The sequence below is a fragment of the Sminthopsis crassicaudata genome, chromosome 3, assembly GCF_048593235.1.
Source record: "Sminthopsis crassicaudata isolate SCR6 chromosome 3, ASM4859323v1, whole genome shotgun sequence".
NCBI classification, from domain to species: domain Eukaryota; kingdom Metazoa; phylum Chordata; class Mammalia; order Dasyuromorphia; family Dasyuridae; genus Sminthopsis; species Sminthopsis crassicaudata.
In genome coordinates this window covers 251630850-251652806 of record NC_133619.1, presented here as the reverse complement: position 1 = coordinate 251652806, position 21957 = coordinate 251630850, and the positions used below count along the sequence as shown (strand labels likewise).

The following is a 21957-nucleotide window of genomic DNA, read 5'->3' as shown; positions in this document are numbered from 1 at the left end:
CTAGACCTACCTACTGGATATAACTCCTTGAAAAAATATTTGACTATGCTATTGAACAGATGCTTTGTGAGTCCTTAGAAAGGGTAAAGGAGATGATGAAGAGTTGGCATGCTAGAACACATCATATATAATGAACTTTATTTTTTATAAGGCTATAAGACTGGTAAATTAGGGAAATGCCACAGATATAATACATCTAGATTTCAGAATGGCAAGTGTAAGTCTATCTCATGTTATCTTCAATGACAAGATGAAGAAATACCATCTAGATAACATTACAGATAAGTGAATTTACACCTAGTTTAATAAGGGACTGAAACGGAGATTTCATTGAGATTTGCTACTGAGTCATTTTCATTGTGTCCTACTCTTCATGACCCCATTGGAGTTTTCTTGAAAGATACTGAAGTGGTTTGCTATTTCTTTCTCCAGCTCATTTTACTCACAAAGATGAGTCTTCCTGATATAAGACTTTAAGGTTTACAAACCACTTTATAACTATTAATGCAGCTATTCACTTTAACTTAGTCTTACAGTGTTGGCTAGGGCACTGAGAATTTAAAGCTTCCCCTTGATTATTTAGCTAATATCAGAGGCAAGAGAAGTTTTCCCACCTCAGAGGTAAGTTCTCTATCTTTTATATCAAATTGTCCCTTAGCTATTTACATAGAAGTACAATGGGGCTGCTAGGTGGTAGTGGCTAGAGCACTAACCCTAGAGTAAGAAGGACTTGAGTTCAATTATAGCTTCAGACACTTAACATTTATTAGCAGTGTGATCTTGGACAAGTCACTTGACTCCAATTGTCTTGTTAATACATATATACATACACATACACACATATACATACATACACACATATTTATACAGATAGATATACAGACAACAGACATATACATATACATGCATACACACATAGAAGTATGCTATCTAGGACCAGAGGTAATAATCCCACTACATGTTGTGTTGATCAGATCATATCTGGAGTACTCTGTTCAGGTCTGGGTACTATATTGTAAGAGAGACATTGATAAATAGGGACAAATTCAGAAAAGTCCCACGTCAGGACTTTAAGGGGCCATTTTAAAAGGGGCCATCTAATCCTGCAGAAGAAAAAATGTTAGGAAGGGAGAATACAATAAATGTCTTTGAACAGACTTGGATCTAGTATAAAGAAAAACTTTGTAACGCTTAGAATTGATGAGTTAAAGTAGAATAAGCTGCCTCAGGAGCTGAAAGTCTTCAAAAGGGTAGAGGACTACTTGTAGGGAATGTGATCCAACTGATACATTCTTCAGATAGATGTTGTATTGGATGGCCTCCAGTTACTTTCCAATTGTAAAATCCATGATTCTAAACAATGTATCCTTTAGTAAAATATCTATATTTATTTAATATAGTTCCATAGGACAGGATTAGTAAGTAAAAGTTAAGAGAGAAGATTTCAGATCATCATAGGGAAGAAACTTTTAGCAATTAAAATCACTTAGAAATGGAATGGCTGAACATGCATTGGAAAGAGCTCTGAGCCAGCTGTGTGAATCTGGGCAATTCACTTATTCTTTGTTTGCCTCAGTTTTCTCAACTGTAAATAGGAATCATAACAGCATCTACTTCACAGGGTTGTTGTGAGGATCAAATGAGATAATATTTTTTAAAGAACTTATTAACAATGCCTGGCACAGGATAGATAGCCTATAAATGACTTTCCCCTTATCTTCTGGTGAATTTTCTATCACTAGAAACGTCCAGGCAGAGGCTAAAGGGCCATAAATCACAGATGTTATAAATTCCAGCTTGAAAAAGGACCAGATAATTTTCTAAGATTCCTTCCAGTGCTGAAATTATATGATTCTGATCTTTTTTTCATTTCTTAACAAGTTTCTCTCTGTCAGTCTCTCAGCTTTTCACAATAATCATGGTTTAAGTATATAAGAAAACTTTCAGGTACCTTCATGCATAAATAAAATTGGCTACATACTACGTCTTTCACTATGTCATATCCTATTTATGGTTACACAGCTGCTAAGTTTTAGAGGTGGGATATGAACCCAGGATTCCCTGTGTTTAACCATAGTCTATATTAAGGGCTTTAAAAGCAGATAAAAGAAAATAAGCATATGTATATACACACATATTGAATCTACTTAATACCACTATTTTCTCAACTAAACCATTATTCTGTTTTAGAGTTTTCTGACCACATATAACTATTTTCATTTATATTTGTATATCTCTAATCCATTAAAAAAAACTGACACAGGTAGTATTATAAAAATTCTAAAATGATCAGTTTTACTGGTCAAACATATTACAGAAAAATCTCATAGTAGAGGACTTAGAAGTTATTTATCTTTCACTTCCAAAATAGTTTATATTAGGATAAGGAAAATACTGAAATCAATCTCCTCTAAAATCTTTTCCCAGTGTATTTAATATTTATCCTTAACATAGACCCAAGTTACATTTAACCTCTTTAATATAATCATCATTAGGGGGAGCTAGATGGCTCAGTGAACCAGAACTGGAAACAGGAGGAAGGAGATAAGTTCAAATTTGACCTCAGATGTTTAATACTTCTTAGCTGTGTGACCCTGGACAAGTCACTTAATGCCAACTGCCCCACCAAATATATATATAATCACTATCATTCATATTTATATTAAGAAATATATTTTAAAAATTAAATAAATTTATTTTAACAAATAAACATTTTAATAAATCAATCTACCCTAACTCAGGCTGAAAACTTTATGACCATGCAAACAAAAAGATTAGAGAGGTAGATAATTTAAAAGTAAATATTAGGATATCAGTCATGGGATCACATAGGTAAAATTATTTTCTCCCATTTAATAGTTTTTATATTCTTATATTCTAATAATATATATTCTAATAATTCAAATAGTTAATATTCCAATCATAACATTAACAAACATATAATGAAAAGAGGAAGTGAATTGGTTATGTGGTGAAAAGCAGAGATAAAAAAAGACAATCATATTACTATATATATATTATACATATTCCATTTTTGAAATATGGAAAGACTAGAGAAAGACCTCCAACATGTTGGCTGGATAGTCTCTAGAGAATTTATTAAAGAATAGATAAGATTAGTGAAGTTAAGAAGTCATGGAAAGTGTGATCCTCATAGAGGGATGTAGTTATTACATCAATGAGATTTCAAATTCATTGGAGTAATAACATGTATTAAAATAATAATAATGATAGATAGTGATAGCACTTCTATAGTGCCTAAATATTTGCAAAGTGGTTTACATACATTATCTCATTTTTATCCTTACAACAACCTGGAAGGTGGAAGACATTATTATCTTCATTTTACAAATGAGGAAACTGAGACACAAAGTTTACATGCATTGCCCAGGGTAATTGAGTTATTGTCAGAGCCTGACGTTGGATTGAGGGCTTCTTGGCTTCAAATTCTGAATTCTATCTATCAGGTCACCTACCTATTTCATTACCATTGCATGCAGGCTGCTGTATTAGTTTTGTGGTCCATTTCCTGAACTGCATTGGCGGTCTGTAGTATATTCTGTTAAAAATATCACTTTTGGTTTTTGCTCTTTACTCTAGCTCCTTATATCCAACAAGTCAAATTCAAGGGCAGCACACACCAGATTAAAATGTAACTAGGTAATGTTTAACAAAATAAATAAAAATGCAATAAAAGATAGATTGTGTTTACCATCAGTCAAAAATGGCCTTCAGGGATTCACGTCTATTTGAGTTTGATGTTATTGCTCTACACTGGCATAGGCATTCTGATTCCTGGATCCTCTGACCAGTCCATTTTATTAATATACTGTGCTATTTCTACCCCCAGACCCCATTCAAAATGATTCTACACTCTCTAAGTTCTAAATCAGTGATCTTTGATCAGAGAGGAGAAACTTTATGCTAAGTCCTTGTTAGGTGAACTTTATTCCTGGCCAAGGGTCTATTATTTCTATATTTTAAGGTGTGGTGGTCCATAAAACTAAATCTTATTCTCAAAGACCATACCTTTAATTAGCTATTCATTTCCCTAGATAACTTCTAAATTTTAATCAAGCACTCTTTAAATACAAGCTATTAATATTCCTATCTCACTAAACACTCAATCTAATCAGCTGTGTCTTCCTGTTTTCCTCTTCCTGCTAATATTCATTCAACTCTGGTTTATACACAAAGTGTTCCTTAGCAAAGCAATGAAACTTTTCTGAAAACTGTTCCCATTATTTTATTATCACACTACATATTTGTAAATAAGTAAAAAGCGAAACAAGTATTTCTCTTCCTTTTGCGTTTGGAGAAAACATTGAATAATAATAATGACAAAAACAATGTCTCATGTTTGCATAGTGTGTCAAAGTTTAAAAAAACACTTTCTTTACACCTCAAAGGTAAATAGTAATATAAATAAGGTAAATATTAATGTAAATATTATTGTATTGAACTTGTATTGAAAGAGGGAGTTTTTACACTGGAAGTTCTCTTCCTAATGAAGTCAGTTTCAGACCAAAATCCTTTTTACAAAAAATTTATAATCAGGATCTAGAATTTTGAACAATTCATTTGTTCATTTTTGTGGTGTATACCTCCTGGTTTCATTACTCATATTTACACTGAGAAAAATCTACATATATTCTTTACATTTCCAGCCAAAATGTGCGATTGTAAAGAGAAATCACGATTAACTCTTAGGAAGTCTCAGATGCCTGACTTATCTGAAGTTTTCTAGTTTTCAGTAAAAGTGAAGTTTTACAAAATTAATTGGCCTGCCCCTCGTCACATGCTTAGTAAGTACTGGAAGCAGGGATTTGAATGCAAGTTTTCAAAATCCAAGTTGAATATACTAGCTAGCACTTATGCCATTCTGCTTCTTCTTGTAAACTCTGAAGAGGCAAGGATTCTGTCTTCACTTTAAAAAATAATTTTACCTGTTAAGGGCCTTTAAAAAATCCACAATTAGGTTACAGTTTCCTCTTTGTATTTGGCTTTAACAAGTACCAACATGAGTGAGAAAGGAAAATAAATGTCTTTCTAAAATTCTGGAAAACCCCTTTAGGTTCTTTGAATTTTTCAGGAGAACACTACAACCCATCTTTCCAATCACTCTCCTTTCAGATAGAAAGGGAAACTAGACATAAACTAATATTTCTCTCAACTTACATTTAGTGTCCCAAGTTAAATGTGGAAGAAGTGGGAATAGTAAAGGAGGACTAGTACAACAGTAGTAAATTAAATGTCTTCATCATTCAGTCAACAAGCATTTATTAAGTATATACTATGTGCCAGGCACTATACTAAGTGCTGTCTAGATAAAAGAATAGGCAAAAACACTATCTCTGCTTTCAAGGAGCTTATAATCTATTGCAGGAGACAACATACAATTATATAATACAGAATAAATGGCAGGTAATATCTAAGAGAAAGCATCAATAGTGGAGGATGCCAGAAAAGGCTTTTTGCAGAAGGTGGGATTTAAGTTAAGCCTTAAAGGAATCCAGGAACACCAAAAGAGAGACAAAGAGAGAATATACTCCAGACATGGGATACAGCTAGTAAAAATGTAGATTCAAGAAATGGAATATCTTGTACTAGAAATTGTAATTCTTAAATGGACTTGAGAACAAAGGCACCACCCATGGAATCAAGATGAATGTGATTTTTGAAGGGAAAAAAAGAAGAATCCTTAGTGAATATGAAAAAAAAAAAAAAGAGTGATTTCTAAAAAACAAAAACCTAGGAAGCCATATAATATGTCTCTACTCATGCTCAATACCTGTGAAACTTACCCATAGGAGATAGTTTTAGTGAATCAATGTGAGGCCATATCTCAGGTGGCTGGTAGTAGAGATACTAGAATGCTTGTAGTAGTCATTTGTGGACAGAATGCCATCTCCTGTATCTCTTAACCCACTGCCACTTATATAATATTTTATGGGGATGCCAAGGACCTTTTAATAGTTTGCTTTCTTTACTTACCACCAAGAAAACTCTGTGAGTGTGTGTGTGTGTGTGTGTGTGTGTGTGTGTGTGTGTGTGTGTGTGTTGTGTATGTCTATGCATTTGTTGATGGTCACTCAGCCCATGTTGCCCCAATTAAGGCAATACTTATATAGACTGCTGTGAGTGGCTGGTGAGGGAATATGAATAAGAATGCCAATACTCAATTTAGGCTGAGGCCTGATTGCAACAGAGTATTCTCCCTCTGGGTCTTCAATCCATGATGACAAATCTCAATGGCAGGTACGTCAGACTGCTGTCAGGCAGACAACGTATATGTAAAATCTTAGTATACTGGGGTGTGTGACTACCTGATGTTCAAGTTTTTATTACTAACAATGTGTCTCTGGCAAATATATGTAAAAATGAGTCAGATGTGAGCTAAGGACATGGAAAAAACTCTATCCTATCGCTGATGTTTTTGACTGGCAGTAATAGCCTGGGAGTGAACCCAATTTTGCTCCAGGAACATTTGGGGAAGTTTCTAGGTTTGAATTTCCTTAGGGATTTTTGTACAAATTCAGATATAGAACCCAAGATGAGCTCAACCTAATTTTTTTTAATTTTCAATAATATTTTATTTTTCCAAATACATGTAAAGATAATTTTCAACATTTATTTTTCTAAGATTTCTAAGACTTCCCTTACTCTCTCACTGCCCAAGATAGCAAGCAATCTGATACAGATTAAATATATGAAGAATTTTAAACATATTTCCATGTTTGCCATATTGTAAAAAAAAAAAAAAATCAAATCAAAAAGCAAAAAAACATGAGAAAGAAAAAACAAACTGAAAAGGTGAAAATACTATACTTCAATCTATATTCAGTCTTTATTGCTCTCTCTCTCTGAATGCACATGGCATTTTTCATCCCAAGTTTATTGGAATTGCCTTGAATTATTGCATTGTCAAGTAGAGCCATAATCATCATAGTTGATCATCACATAATCTTGCTGTTACTGTGTACAATGTTTTTTTGGTTCTGTTCACTTCACTCAGCATCGGTTCATATAAGTCTTTCTAGGCTTTTCTGAAATCAGCTTATCATTTCTTATAAAAAAACAATATTCCATAATATTCATAGACCATAATTTATTCAGTCCTTCTCTAACTGATGGGCATCCACTCAGTTTCCAGTTCTTATCACTACAAAAAGGACTATTACAAACATTTTTGCACATGTAGAAACTTTTCCCTCTATTATGATCTCTTTGGGATACTGACCCAGTAGTGACCCTGCTGTATCAAAGGGTATGCGCAGTTTGATAGTCCTTTGGACATAGTTCCAAATTGCTCTCTAGAATGAGCTCAACCTATTTGTTGTTGCATTGGATTGAACCTATATTTTTTCTGAAGCTTCCAATTTAAATAGATTCAGTAAGCATCCAGAATTTTTGTAAGGCACCTGGACCTCTTGATACTAGCACTTTTATAAGCTTTAACTGTGACTAGCACAACGGAATAAAAGACGGGATGAAGGCAGAAGATGTTTTGTTTTTGTCTTTGTACATTTCTAACGCCTAGCATAATGCTTTGTTAAAGTTGGTACTTAGTAAGTGCTTGCTGAAATATCTGATTTAAACCTTGCTTCTCTATCAATTGGCTCCAAACTAGTTTTATCTTTTGCCCAATCAACAAGTATTTATTTAATGCCTACAATGTGCTTGGCACTGTACTGATACCCTCTCTTCGACCCTCAAAAAAGGGATAGTCCTGAATTCAAGGAACTTGCATTCTATTGGAAGGATAAAACATGGGTACAAATATAAGATAGATTTAAAATAAATACACTGTAAGCTTTTGTGAGTTTTAGGGACATCAGGAAAGATTCCTTGAAGGATGTTGTATTTGACTCGAGTCCTAAAGAAAGCTAGGGATTCTAATATTCGGAGGTTTGAATAGGAAGCTTCCTCCTCTCCTTTATGTAAAGACATGGAAAAGCAAGATCAGTCAATCAATAATGGATCTCATTACCATGCTATCTGGAATACAGACATCATGCCCATATCACCCAACTGCACCCAACTGGATTTGGCTTTTGCTATGCCAGGAACTGATAATGTTAGATATCATATTTTCAAGCACTGTAGCAAATTTAGAAATTCTGGATAATTTTCTATAATTTAGATCAGCCCTTATTTCTCTCTGAGGAGGATTGCTGGGTCTGGAGAAAAGAAGACCTAAATTTAAATATGGTCTTAGACACTTTTTGGCAAAGTCACTTAGCCTCAATCTTTCTCATTTTCTTCAACTGTAAAATGGGAATAAGAATAGCACCTACCTCCCAGGATGGTTGTGAGGCTAAAATGGGATATTATTTGTAAAACATTTAGCTGAGTTCCTAGCACAAAGTAGATGATTAAAAAAATGCTCATTCTGTCCCCTTCCTTCACTGAGGAAATGCCTTCCTCCTTCAATTTCCCATAATGACAATCTTCAATACTTAAAATTCTTTCATATGTCCCAGCACTATATCACATAGAAATAGCATCAAAATTGTTTCCAGTAATATGTTCCAATCTTTATCCAAAGGAAAAAAAAAAAAAGACTTAAGATAAAAGGTAGAGATTCATTTTCTCTCTGTGCCCTGAAGGGCATATCTATTACTGAAGATAAATCAAAATACTCATAGTCCTTCCATATAAATATCACCTGCCCATCAACTTAAGACCTCAAATTAAGAAATCTCAATCTTCCTCCCAAACAAGGAGAAAACACCTTTTTGTCCACAAAGTTCAGCTGGCTTATATCTCACAAGTTTAGTGAGTGTAGATGCCACAATTATTAGCCAGCCTTACAGGATGAAAAAACCTCAGCACTTGAATATTATAGAACAAGAGTATGGTATATTGGATCATAATTTTTCCCATCCCACCTACTTCCCAATGCCAAGAAAATGGCATGTTCAGCCTGATCCTTCCCTTCAGGCTCAGGAGGGTGCTAGTCAGGGCCCTTCTGGGTGTGGAGAAATGATGAGTCTCCCTTCACCACTCCCTTTCATTTCTCCACAGATCCCTTTTCCTCAATACCTCCTACTTCTGTCTTCTTTTCCCCCTCCCCAATGTAACATACCCAGGACTTTGCCTTCCTAAGCTTGGCCAGAGGAGAAATAACCTGGCAGCTGTGACAAAGGAACAGAAATTGCCAATCTGAGGTAAGCATCATTATAATCCCTGTACAGGAGCCTGCTGGAATGGCAGAATGATCAATCATTTCTATTCTGTCTCAGCAACACAATATTAAGTGCATTCTCCCTCCCATTGCCTAAGGATGTTTACAAGCCTGTACAGGAACATCCTCTGTCTGGAAAACAACAACAACAAAACAAAACAAAAAATCCAAGCTGCTTACTGCTCACCACGCAGAGAGGACAAACAATAATCTTTAAGGAGACATTACTTTCACTTTTAAAAGAAGGCAGCAAACTCAGATCTATTAAGATCAAAGATCACAGGGATCAAGAAAAGGCCTAAAATATCAACCAATCCAATCCATTAGTTTTGCAGATTAAAAAAAACAAAATAAAACAAAAACCTTCAAAAAACTGAAGCCAGAAACTTTTTGTCCAAGATCACACAGATAATAAATACTAGTGCCAAAATTTAAATCCAGATCGTCTTAAAAAGGATTGTTTAGTAAATGGACCTAATTCTTATTTTTACAAATCCTTTCTGAAAAAAACAAAAACAAAAACAAAAACCCCACAACAACTTACTAATTACCCTTCAAAAGCCTAGTGACCCACAAGAGCTACAGTTTCAATTCCCTGAATGATGTTTATCCATTAATTAAATCTGAAAAAATTGCATATTAAGGTACGGTAGACACACTGGGGAAATACAATATCCCCTGCCTTTATATAGCTTACTTTCTACAGAGTAGTTGCATGAGAGAGATAACAGGTATAGAGAAGAAAAGTTAGTATAATTAGGGAGAGACCTTTAATCATTGGGAGTAAGAGAAATACATGTGGGGATACTGAAAATAGCCTAGGCAGAGATGGAAGGTGTAGAATTTGGGGACAGTTGGAAGACCTGTTTGGCTGGAACACAGAATGCATGAAGGAGAGTAATATGGAATTCTAAAAGTTAGGATAGAATCAAGATTAAAGAAGGTCTTAAATGCTTGGCTGAAGACTTTGGTTTTATTTTAGGAGCCACTGAAGATTTTTAAGTAGTACAGTGCTATGTTCAGCTCCTGGTTTTTTAAGAATATTGATTCAGCTATGTGGGGGAAAGATTAGAAAAGAGAGTATCTGGAAGCATAACGACCAATTAGAAGAACTGGCAACTAACTAGAAATTGAGGGAGAGGGAGAGGTGAAAGTCAAGGATGCTTCTGAAACTGTAACCTTCAGTGAGTGGAAGGATGGTTGTACTCTCAGTAGAAACAGGTAAATTTAGGGGAGAGATGAAAGTGGAGAGGAAGATAATGAGTTTTGTTTTGGCCATATTGAGTTTCTCCTCCATCTTAAAAGGACAATTACCAAAAGGTTGCTTTCTTCCCTTTCCTCCTCTGTAGTGACTGTTAGTTAATATTAAGGTAAAGTCCAAGAAGAGCAATTAGGACAATGGTTAAAAAATCAGGGTACTGGGTAAATATATCTTTTTACTGGCACTCAGAATGAATCTAAAATGCACATGTTGTCCTGGAAAGCACTAGTTCCTCTTCACCAAAAGTTTTTAAAGTTCAATAATCATTTGTGAGGTAGGATTTCAAGGGGACTGTTATTCAAGGGCAGGTTGGACAGTTCTCTGAGGTCCCTTTCAACTCTGAGGTGGGATTCTAGCTTCCTATGATCTCTTTAGAACTCAAATCTTCATTTTTGTGCTCATTGAAATCTTTAGACATGGAATGATATATCCAAGGTTTATAGACACAGGTAAGCCACTATCTCATGACAGAAGGCTATCATGAGATAGCCTAGTTACCAGATAACTGGATATCTGATAACCTGAAAGAACAAATTAGTTCTACTAGACTTATGGAGTATTTTGTTTGGCAGAAAATTACAAGTGTCAGAGAGAACTCTAATCTGCCTCCTTGTGGTAGACAGAATCTTAATCTGGGAGCCATTCCTAGCTCAGCCGCCAACTTGCTTTTAGGCAAATCATTTAATTTCTCTAATTGTGCTTCATTTTCGTCAGATATCAAATGGAACATTGGCTTTCTCTTCCTATTGGTGTTCCTGTGAAAACTGAATAAAACATTATATGTGAAAACTTTCTAGAAAAAAAATAATTAAATATAATAATAAGACATATTTGTGGTAGTTGTTTGTCTATAAATTCAGTGAGTTAGGGACTTATCTTATTAATCTTTAAATTCCATAAGGCACTTATTATAGTGCTTTGCATATTCTGGTACTCAATAAATATGTTTTTAATGAATGAATGATTGATTGGATGAATAAATGATGATTTGCTCAGGCATTTGCCAATTGAATGGCAGGAAGTTCTTGAGAAGGCTAAAGAAAGAATGACAAAAATTATGGTGAGAGAAAATAGGTAGAAAAGTTGTAAGGAGGTTTATACATTCAACATTCAAGACACATTTATTATATGTCTGCTAGGATGAAAACACTCTAGCATATTATGGATGTGGATAGAGTCACAGGAAAGACATGATGGGAATCAGATGCTGATTTTAGTCCATAATTATAGCACTGAGTTTTTACTTGGATGGAAAAGGATTTCCACTGAATTGTAATCCCAAAGTTTTAGGGGGGAAATGAGTAATATATGACTGTGTATATTTTGTCTTGTACTTAGCACCACCTCAACATACAAACTGCACCAATTAATTCATATTTAACTAATTATGTTTAATTTATGCTACCTAAAGTAGTTAAGATGCAATTTATTTTCTCCAAACTAAGATTCTGACCATAGATTTTTTTTAAAGGAAGAAAGAAATGACAAATCACAAACATTTAAATCTGTTATGAATAAACACAATTATACAATCCCACCAGGAAATGCCCTTCAAGATATTTTTTCCCCTAAATTTAATGACAAGGATTTGAAAGGTATTAATTCCTGAAGAAATCACCACACACATATAAACAAAGTTCCCAGAAATTTTAAGTGCTGAAGTATATTCAGTATGCTGAATAGGAGGGAAAAACCCTCAGTAATGTCCTTTGGACTAAGATAAATTTCAAATAAGTAAATATCTGGTTACAAACCCTAAATGCGCGCTGGATAGCAATGGAAATATTTGAAGACACATAAAACAAACTAATATATTATAATTATATATATATAATATATATGTATGTATATATTCCCTCCCTTTCCCAAACAAATGAAAACAAACAAGTTACCTTGGTTCCTGTAGCAGGGGATTAAGGGTGCTAAAATCCCGTATCTTCTTATTGATCTTAACATGCCACAAAGAAACATTTCAGATGATAACTAAAAGCCAGGTGATAGGTTTCAAAGAAAAACAAATCTAAAGATTCCTTTTTCTTTTCTTTTCTTTTCTTTTCTTTTCTTTTCTTTTTTTTTTTCTACACTCCCCTCCCCCAACTTTACCGAAAGGAAAACTCACTCCCAGTTTTTTTCTTCAAACGTCTTTCACTTCCCTATTAGACTGAATGACAAGCCTTGATTGCCGGTTCTATCAGCTCATTCTATATTTTAGCTGCTTATAAATACTGTTGTCTATGTGATACACAGGCTTCTCATTTTCATATGAATAAACAACCATAACAAATTGTTCCTATATCAATCTGTTCTTTTCCCTTAGGCTCCTGTGAAACTCACCCAGATTCTCTCTCCTGCTGTTTAACCTCTCCCTAACTTCTGGCTGTCTAGAGGCCAAGTCAGGCAGCTAATCTTTCCTTAGTCATTACTCATTCATTAGCCTACATCCTGAAGCCTGCCCTCTGCCGAACCCATGTAGTCTCTGCAGTGACCAGATGATCTCTTCAGCACTGATGTCAACATCCCTTTTACAATCTATCACTAAGAGTCAAATGCCTTTCCCATGAGATAACATGGGCCTAAAGGTCCATAAATGCACAACATTCTGGGCTTGGCACTAGGCAAAAGCAATTCTGTGAAGCTCAAAGTTCAGAATTATCGTTTCTATCAAAATATTTATTGTTTTCATTTCCATTTCTATGACCTTAGAATGAAAGGGTTTAAATCCTTAGTCCAATCTCTGTATGGCTTTTATAAGACACAATAGCTTCTTTAAAAAAAAAAAAAACAAAGAAAATTTCCAAAACTATCTGAGTTCTAAATGAACATGATACTGCATTTTAGCAAAACTGCAAAAATGTAACCCAAATGAAAATATGTGAATTTATATTCATTCTATATTTGTTTTACTGATGAATTTTTGAAAATACCTACGAAGGTAAAATTTCAGCAAACAAGTACATCTAAGTAAAAGAAAAGATAAACTTATCCTACCACCCAAAGTTGTTATTAAGATCAAATATGATATTGCATGCAAAATATCTTTAAAAGTTGTAGAACTACATAAATGCAATATATAATAGTTACTATTATTACTCTTATTGTCATTCTCTTAATTTTAATTCAGTATCTCATTATATAGCAGTGATCATGGGTACTCTAAAGCTATGCCAACAGAATACAAGACCTGGATGAGGCAGCACTTGGTATATAATAGGTATTTAATAAATGCTTCAGGAAAGATTGCTTCATTAGGATGTAAGCTTCTTGAGAGCATCTGGGTTATTTCTTTATATTCCTAGTAAGTTCTTAATAAATTATTGCTATTATGGCCATTGGTCCTGCCAAGCTAAAAAGTCTTCAATTATTGAGATTTAATAGTGAATTTTATATCATCCTGAGAACACAGATGGGAAAAAACTTATGCTACTTTAAGGCTTATAAAACATTTTACAAATATCATTCATTTCATCCTGATAACAATCCTAGGAGTTAAGTACTATTATTATCCCTATGTTACAGTTGAAGAAACTGGAATAGAGGGAGATTAAGTGATAACTAATATGTGTCTGAGGTCACATCTATCACTCTGTCTACTATACCACCTAAATGCCTTTAATATTAATGACACAGGACATAAAAGTTCCATGGCTTTAGCAAAAATAATTTGTGAGGTACAAAGTGACATAGAAAGATCCATGAATTGGGGATTAGAGAACCAGGGTTCAAATTCTGGATCTAAAAAGTAACCTCTTTGACTTTATTGGGCCCTCATCTGTAAGATAAAGGAATTAGTTGACCTCTGACATACCTTCCACCCTAAACTCATAATTTTATGACCAAGCTATCTAATTTTAGGGATGTATGGGGTATTCAGGAAGAGTAGTACTACTAGTGAAGGGGTTGTCCAGCTCTTTTCAGGGATGCTCATCTACCTTTGTTGTCTATCTGATTCACCCAACTGTCATTTGTGGTTCTAAGAAGCTGTAACTTGGAGGAGAGAAGATTCTGGGGAGATGGTGGAGTAGGTCAGAAAATTCCAAGTTCTCCAAATTTTCCCCCACAAACAAAACAAAATTGCTCCTAGGGTGAACCTAGACCAGTGAGAAACAAATAAGACTTTGGGCAGAACCATGATCCTCCCAGGACAACTGGAGAAGCAAAGTAAAAGAAGGAAAGACCCCAGAATGGAAGTTTGGCTGGTGAATAGGGTAAACATCTCCAGTCTTGCTCCTCTGAAGAAGCAAGCAGGGAGCCTCAGAGCTAACTGGATTTATTAGTCTAAGCCCCAATCACAACTATTTTCACCTCCCAGACAGAGTGCAGAGTAAGGGATTTGAGTCCTGGAAGATTGAGGGAACCTCAACTGATTAGAAACCAGGCTCAGTTGTGCTGAGAAGGAACCAGCACACCGGGTGAGTGCAGAATAGTGGAGCAGGGATGTTTCTGGCTGCAGGAGGGTGGAGTTATTGGTTCGGGGTTCCAGGCCAGAGAGGAGAACTGAAGGGAAGGCAGAGACACCATTCCCCACATCCCAGGATTAGAGGTGATTACATTTGACAAACTTATTAAAAAAAAAAAAAAAAAGAGCAGGCAAACAAGAAATAATCCAACTATATTGTTACTACGGGAATGGGGAAACTCAGGATTCATCTTTAGAGGAGGATACTGAAATAAAAAAAAAAGTCTCTCCTACCCCAAAGAATGATGTTAAATGGTTACCTGCTCCAAAAGAATTTATACAAGAGCTCAAAAATGACTTTAGAAAGCAAATGAAAGGGGCAGCTAGGTGATACCATGGATAGAGCCCCAGCCCTGATGTCAAGAGGACCTGAGTTCAAATCTTAAACTTAACACTGCCTAGCTTTGTGATCCTGGGTAAGTCACTTAACCTCAATCGCCTCAGGAAAAAAAAAAGGAAAGAAAGAAAAGAAAGAAAAGAAAGAAAGAAAGAAAGAAAGAAAGAAAGAAAGAAAGAAAGAAAGAAAGAAAGAAAGAAAGAAAGAAAGAAAGAAAGAAAGAAAGAAAGAAAGAAAGAAAGAAAGAAAGAAAGAAAGAAAATCAAATGAGAGAGATTGAGACAAAACTAAAAAACAAACAGAAATCCAAAAAAACTTCAAAAGGATTATGAAAAGAAAGTCAACCAAAGAGAGCCAACATCTTACAGAAGAAAATTATTCTTTAAAAATTAGAATTGGACAAAGGGAAGCCAGAGAAGTTAGGAGACCAAGAAATAACAAAACAAAATATAAAGAATGGAAAATAGAAGAGAATGTAAGGTATCTCATAAGGAAAATAACATATCTGGAGAATAGATCAAGAAGAGAAAACATAAGAATAATTAGACTACCTGAAAGCTAAGATTAAAAAAAAAAAAGAACCTTGGTACAATAATATAAGAAATAATCAAAGAAAGTTGTCCTGAAGTGATAGCACAAGCAGGAAAGTAGAAATGGAAAAAAAATCCATTGATCACTACCTGAAAGAAATCATGTAAGGCAAAAAATGCAGAAACATTTCTGCTAAATTAAGAAACCTTCAGATCAAAGAGAAAAATTTTTAAGCAACAATAACAAAATAAAATATGCTGAAATATGAAAATATTTTGAAATATTTGAAATTGAAAAAATATGAAAACTATGCTAAAACTACAATTAGAGTCACACGAGACCTATCAGCACTCCAATAAAAGACAACAGTTCCTGGAATATAAACAACTAAAAGAATAGGGTTGTGGCCAAAAATATTATGTCCAATAAAATTAAGTATAAAATTGAATGAAAAAAAATGGGTATTCAGTGAACTTCCAGATTTTTAGTATTTTGTTGCAAACAAATCAGAACTCAATAGAAAATCTGACACATAAGAGCCAACATCAAAGACTAATTTCAAGGCACTCAATAAGGATAAATTGTTTATGTTTGATACATGGAAATGTAAACTGTATGTCTAAGGTTGTCATTAGTGATTGAGTAGTCCAAAAGAAAGATTGGAGAAAAGCTGAATGATTGGATTCTAAAAAAAGAAAAACCATGTAGGAAAGGAAAAAACAAACAAACCAGAAATTATGCTATACAAATGAAGTATGAGACCAAAAATTAAAACAGAGGAATTAGATGAGGGAAGAGAGCTGGTAGTTCTGAAATCCTATTCATATAGTGAATGGATTAAAGAAGGAAAAATACACACACACACACACACACACATAGACACATACACATATATGTATATGCCTAGAAGGATATAAAATCCCCCAAAAGGGAAAAAAGAATAAGGTAAAAAGTAAACAGCAAAGAACAAAAGAAAACCTACAAGGAGCCAAAGAAAAGATGGACAGTTGTGAATATATTTTTTTTCTGTTTTCTTCTTTTTCTACTTAGTTTTTTTTCTATTTTTTTATTTGCTTTAAATTAAAAAATAAAAATAAATAAATAAAGATGTATCATGTATAGCAGCCACACTAAATTAGTGTTAAACCAGGCTAAACCAACAATGAAGGCAATTAAAGCAAGTGTGATGGAGTGCTTAGAATAGTTCTAGTTCTAGGATATCAAAGACATCAAGATCATCCACTGCATCCCCATCTTGACTTCTGCCCTGCCATTGGACGTTGGTAACTCAGGAAGAAAGAGTAAGATTGATGATTTTGTGCAACTACTTCACTTAAATCCAACTTGCACATAAGTCAAAACATCACTGTTTTGGTCCTTTTTGAAAATGAAGGACAAACAGCAACCTAATTTTAAATAGGCTCATCACCTGTTTGGAAGAAAAGTGATTTAAAATATATATTTTTATCACTATAGATAGCCAGTTTACCAACCTTTTTGGTGTTAAATTTTATAGCAAAATATCTATTTAGAAACAAAAGACAAAACTTAATTTTATCTATTTTAAATAAAAAATATTTCTATAAAGTATTATATGCTTCCTATCCTTCATAAAAAGTACACAGCATGTACATTAACCTATTCTCAGGGTCATAATTATGAGCATCAATTATTGTACTATACTGTAATACAAAGATGCCTATTTATACTAAATAGTTCTAGAAAACTGTTGGGTTTTTTTCAACTCTTGTATTTGATTTTTATAATTTTTCTGTCTCTTCCCTTATTGTCATTGCTGTATAGACTAGCCTGTCTATTTTCAGCATCCCCTTAGCCCTTTTCTCCATTTCTGATCCATAATTACATTGTTAGAACTCTTTCAAGTTAGAACAAGTGATTGTTATTACATTTCAAGTCAGGAACTGATGGATTGAAATACTGTATGAGAAAAATATGTGCATTTTATGGCATTTATTTTGATTATTCAGGGATCATTTTTGCTTCCTTCCTGGCTCTTGGTTGTATTCAGCAGAATATATTAAGACTGCCAGACAACTATCTTCTAAATAGAAGAGGTGATTATTGTTGCTATTAAACTCAAACTTCTAACCTGCTATTTATGCTAAGAATAAATGCCAACAAAATAACAATTGAGCTTTGATAATCCCCTCATTCCTCCAGCTTCCTATCTCTTATGCTCTGTTGTATATTGCAAGGTTTGGATTATTCCAAAGTCAATTAAGTTCTTCCATATTTACTCATCCTTTGGTAGACTATTGAAAAGTTTAGTCAGATTTCCATTTCCCACATTTTCTTGTCTTTTCAGAACTTTGTGGAAGTGGGAAATTTTAAGAATTATGAAGAGAGAAATGCATCTGAATATGATGATGAAATAATAAAACTATGTTTTCATCTACCCCCGAAGCTATCTTTTCCTTCTCCTCTGGTGTTATAGACATTACTACCACAAAAAGACCCTATACTTTGGTTCAAGATATGACATTTATCTCTCTTCCATGAAGAAATGCTGAGAAGTGACTATGTCAATCCAATTTGCCATTAAACATGCCAGGTATTTCAAAGGTGTAAACAGAACTAGCTAGAACATGTCTAAAGAACAAAGTATCTACTAATAATGTTAAACATTAGTTGTATTATAGAAGCTTATCTCTCACAATTAATTAGAATAAAATTATTAGGGATAAACACATTGAGAGAAAAACAATTTGGTCCATCTGGGTATAATGAAATAGTGAGATTTATAGCATTTTTAGATAGTAAAAATAGCCTAAGAACACTAACCTTGGAACTCCTCCTTTGAAACATTTTTTAACATATTCCCCCTCATGCTAGTTTCTCCTTCTGCTCAAACATCATGTGGTATAAAATGTTGGTGGGTTTGGGTTTTTTTTTTTCTTTCAATATTTGATTCCATGTGGATGTTTTTTCCTCATCTTCTTCCTTTTAGTCACTTCAAAGGGAAAAAAAAATTCTCTGGGAAAGCTTTTATGTTATCTGCTATTGTTCTGTAGTTAAAGGGAAAAATATATGCTATTTAACCTGAATACTAAGATCCTGTGAACTTACATACTCCAGGACCTAAAAAAAAAAAAAAAAAAGGTTCAACAACAAAATGAAGTACCTGAGGTCTAGAAAATCGACAGAAAGAAATTAGGCCCTCCCCTTATGAGTCTGAACAAGCTATACCTCTGGTATGTACAAAGGCTAAATTGTCTATGAAATCTCAAGAAGTGGAGTATCAAGTAATCCCATTCTCAACACTCTGAGATGCCAAGTAATGAAACATAATAATTTCTACAAGTTCCCTTAAGTTGTAGGCTGCTTTTTTTTTTTTTAACATGTTTCTAGCATCTGAAGCTTGGTATGACCATGATTATTCTCTCTTAAAATGCCAAATCCTGTGATTCTGTATTCCTACTCCATCAACACAAAACTGCAATATAAACATCTGGCTGGACCAGTATTTTTAAGCCAGAGGTTATTACCATTTTATAAGCTCAAACAACACACCACAGGGTCATAAATAGCCCATTCATGCTTTTTAGATGCTGAAAGTTTTGGTTTCTAGACCAAAGTAAGCTCACTATAAACTCTAAGGTGACTTAGAGCCCACAACAACCTTTAGGAAACTGTGGCAGCCTAATTCCAACTTGACCAGGAAGGTGTTTTTGTTTTTTGTTTTTTAACTTGCTATGGCTATGAAAGAAACTTAAAGGTAAGCCAGTATCTCTAGATAGTTTCATGGTGATTTTGAAAGAAAAATATTTTTTTGTCAAAGATATCTAAATTTTTTTTTTTTTAAAGAACTATACTAGAATGAAATATTTCTCCCCTGAAGCCTGTATTACCTTGAGGTCAGGGACAATCAGCAATTTCATCACAAGATCAAACCCAACCTTTGCTCTGGTTGTGCCACACCTGAAATAATCTCCTTTCCTCTCCCACACCCTATCCAAATCCTAGACTTTCTTCTTCAAAGTTCAATTTAAGTCTTGTCTTCTCCACAAAGTTTTCTCTGTCTGTCCATAATGATTTCTCTCTGATAGTCAATTAATGAATATATATTTATCTGCTAAGAGTCAGGCACAGTGCTAAGCAATGAGTATTCAAAAACAAATTAAAACAATGAAAAGAGGTTCTCAAAGATCTCTCTCTCTCTCTCTCTCTCTCTCTCTCTCTCTCTCTCTCTCTCTCTCTCTCTCTCTCTGTCTGTCTCTCTCTCTCTGTCTCTGTCTCTCTCTCTCTCTCTCTCTCTGTCTCTGTCTCTCTGTCTCCCTGTCTCTCTCTTCCTCTCTCTCTGTCTCTCTGTCTCTGTCTCTGTCTCTGTCTCTCTCTCTCTCTCTGTCTCTCTCTCTCTCTCTCTCTGTCTGTCTCTCTCTCTCTCTGTCTCTGTCTCTCTGTCTCCCTGTCTCTCTCTTCCTCTCTCTCTGTCTCTCTGTCTCTGTCTCTGTCTCTCTCTCTCTCTGTCTCTCTCTCTCTCTCTCTCTCTCTCTCTCTCTGTCTCTCTCTCTCTCTGTCTCTGTCTCTCTGTCTCCCTGTCTCTCTCTTCCTCTCTCTCTGTCTCTCTGTCTCTGTCTCTCTCTCTCTCTCTCTCTCTCTCTCTCTCTCTCTCTCTCTCTCTCTCTCTCTCTCTTCTCTCTTACCTCAATATGCCTGTTCCATATGTAAATGTTTGGAGTTATTTTTGGGGGAGGTAATTATGTGGTTTTTGATTTTTTATTTAATTTGGGGGGAGGCAATTGGGGTTAAGTAACTTACCTAGGACCACACAGCTAGTAAGCATCAAGTGTCTGAGTCTAGATTCGACTCCAGGCCAGTACTCTCTCTCCTGTGTCATCTAACGGTCCATCTATATGTATATGTTTATAGTGGACTATGTTCTTGTGAGGAACTTCCTATAGAAAGACAGATCAACTTTTTTCTGCAACTTCTAAATGCCAAAAGTAGGAGAAATTCTATTTGATTAATTTTATCTGAAAGAATTAAATTTTATTTAAAATTATTTTTAAATTTAATTTTTTAAATGTATATTTTACTCCAAAAAAAAATAGTTCTGATATGGTATAGCAACTAGGGAGATTATGGTAATAATTAAGACTACCTGGCCTTATTTTAGGGTTATTGCTATATTCTCCTAAGAGATATACCAACCACATCAGTTTCACATATTTTCCTCTCTTTCACAACCTCAGGATTATAAACTATTTAAGGCCTATGATGCTATAATTTATTTTTTATTTATTCATCCACAGTATTAAACAGAGTTCTAGGTTCATGCTTCATAAATATATATTGAATGAAAACTAATGTGGGTACCAAACTTGGTACACCAAAGAAACTGATTTCCCTTCATATTCCTATCTATTATTTTATATGAAGCAAAATGGAGGCTTATCTTCTAGAATTATCAGTTATCACCAGTCATTTCCTTCAGGCCACAGATGGTGTAGAACTCTCCTAAATGCCATGAAATCAGGATTCCCCAAGTTATACAACGCAGAATCCCAGTCCTCTCATTTGTGCTAAAATTAGCATTCAGTCCTGCAAGCACGACCACATTATGGGTTCAGCCTGCCTGGGGACATAATCTGGTCAGAATAGAAAATGCCCTCAAGTCTAGTTCCTTTTTTTTTTTTTTTTTTTTTTTTTAAGGACATTTTTTTCTTGGCTAAATTCTCAGTTGGCTGAGGAAACTGTACAATTACAATGTCCAATAAAATAAATATTGTAAAAAATAATTTAAGCTTTGCCCATTCACAGCAATTAATGATAACAACAATAAGCAATAAAATCCCTGATATGGAACTGTATATTCCATAGGAGTCAAGACTGTGACTTATCTAAACCTTTTATCTCACTGTACAGCACAATTCTTTTTGCACAGTAGTCTCTTATTACTTGTTTGCTAGATTGAATTTACTGAGTTATACTTGAGAGAATCATAAAGGTATGATCTTAAAAATCCCCTGCCCTTATGAAAGCTAGAAGTATATTATGTTGAGGTTACCTCAGAAAAATCTCAAATAAATCTCACTCAATATGTGCTGTCAGTGATCTTTATAAGACCTCGGAATTTGAGCTAGTAAGCTTTTGGAACTAAGATTGCAGGCAGGATGGTACAGAGAGAAAGTCTGGCATGGAAACCCTGAGAAGACAGGGTGCCC

The 21957-nt window shown here is 34.5% G+C and overlaps 1 protein-coding gene across 3 annotated transcripts in view; it reads right to left on the bottom strand.

Moving 5' to 3' along the window:
• NPAS2 (neuronal PAS domain protein 2) overlaps positions 1-21957 on the bottom strand; it is a 238254-nt gene that overhangs the window by 150588 nt on the left and 65709 nt on the right. For 2 of the 3 annotated variants that reach the window (XM_074300416.1, XM_074300418.1), the window contains exon 1: positions 12341-12785. The exons of the other annotated variant lie outside the window; for it this stretch is intronic. The gene's annotated coding sequence lies outside the window, so the exon portion shown is untranslated. Of the gene's footprint in view, positions 1-12340; positions 12786-21957 lie in introns of those variants that run through there. 3 annotated transcript variants of the gene reach the window in all.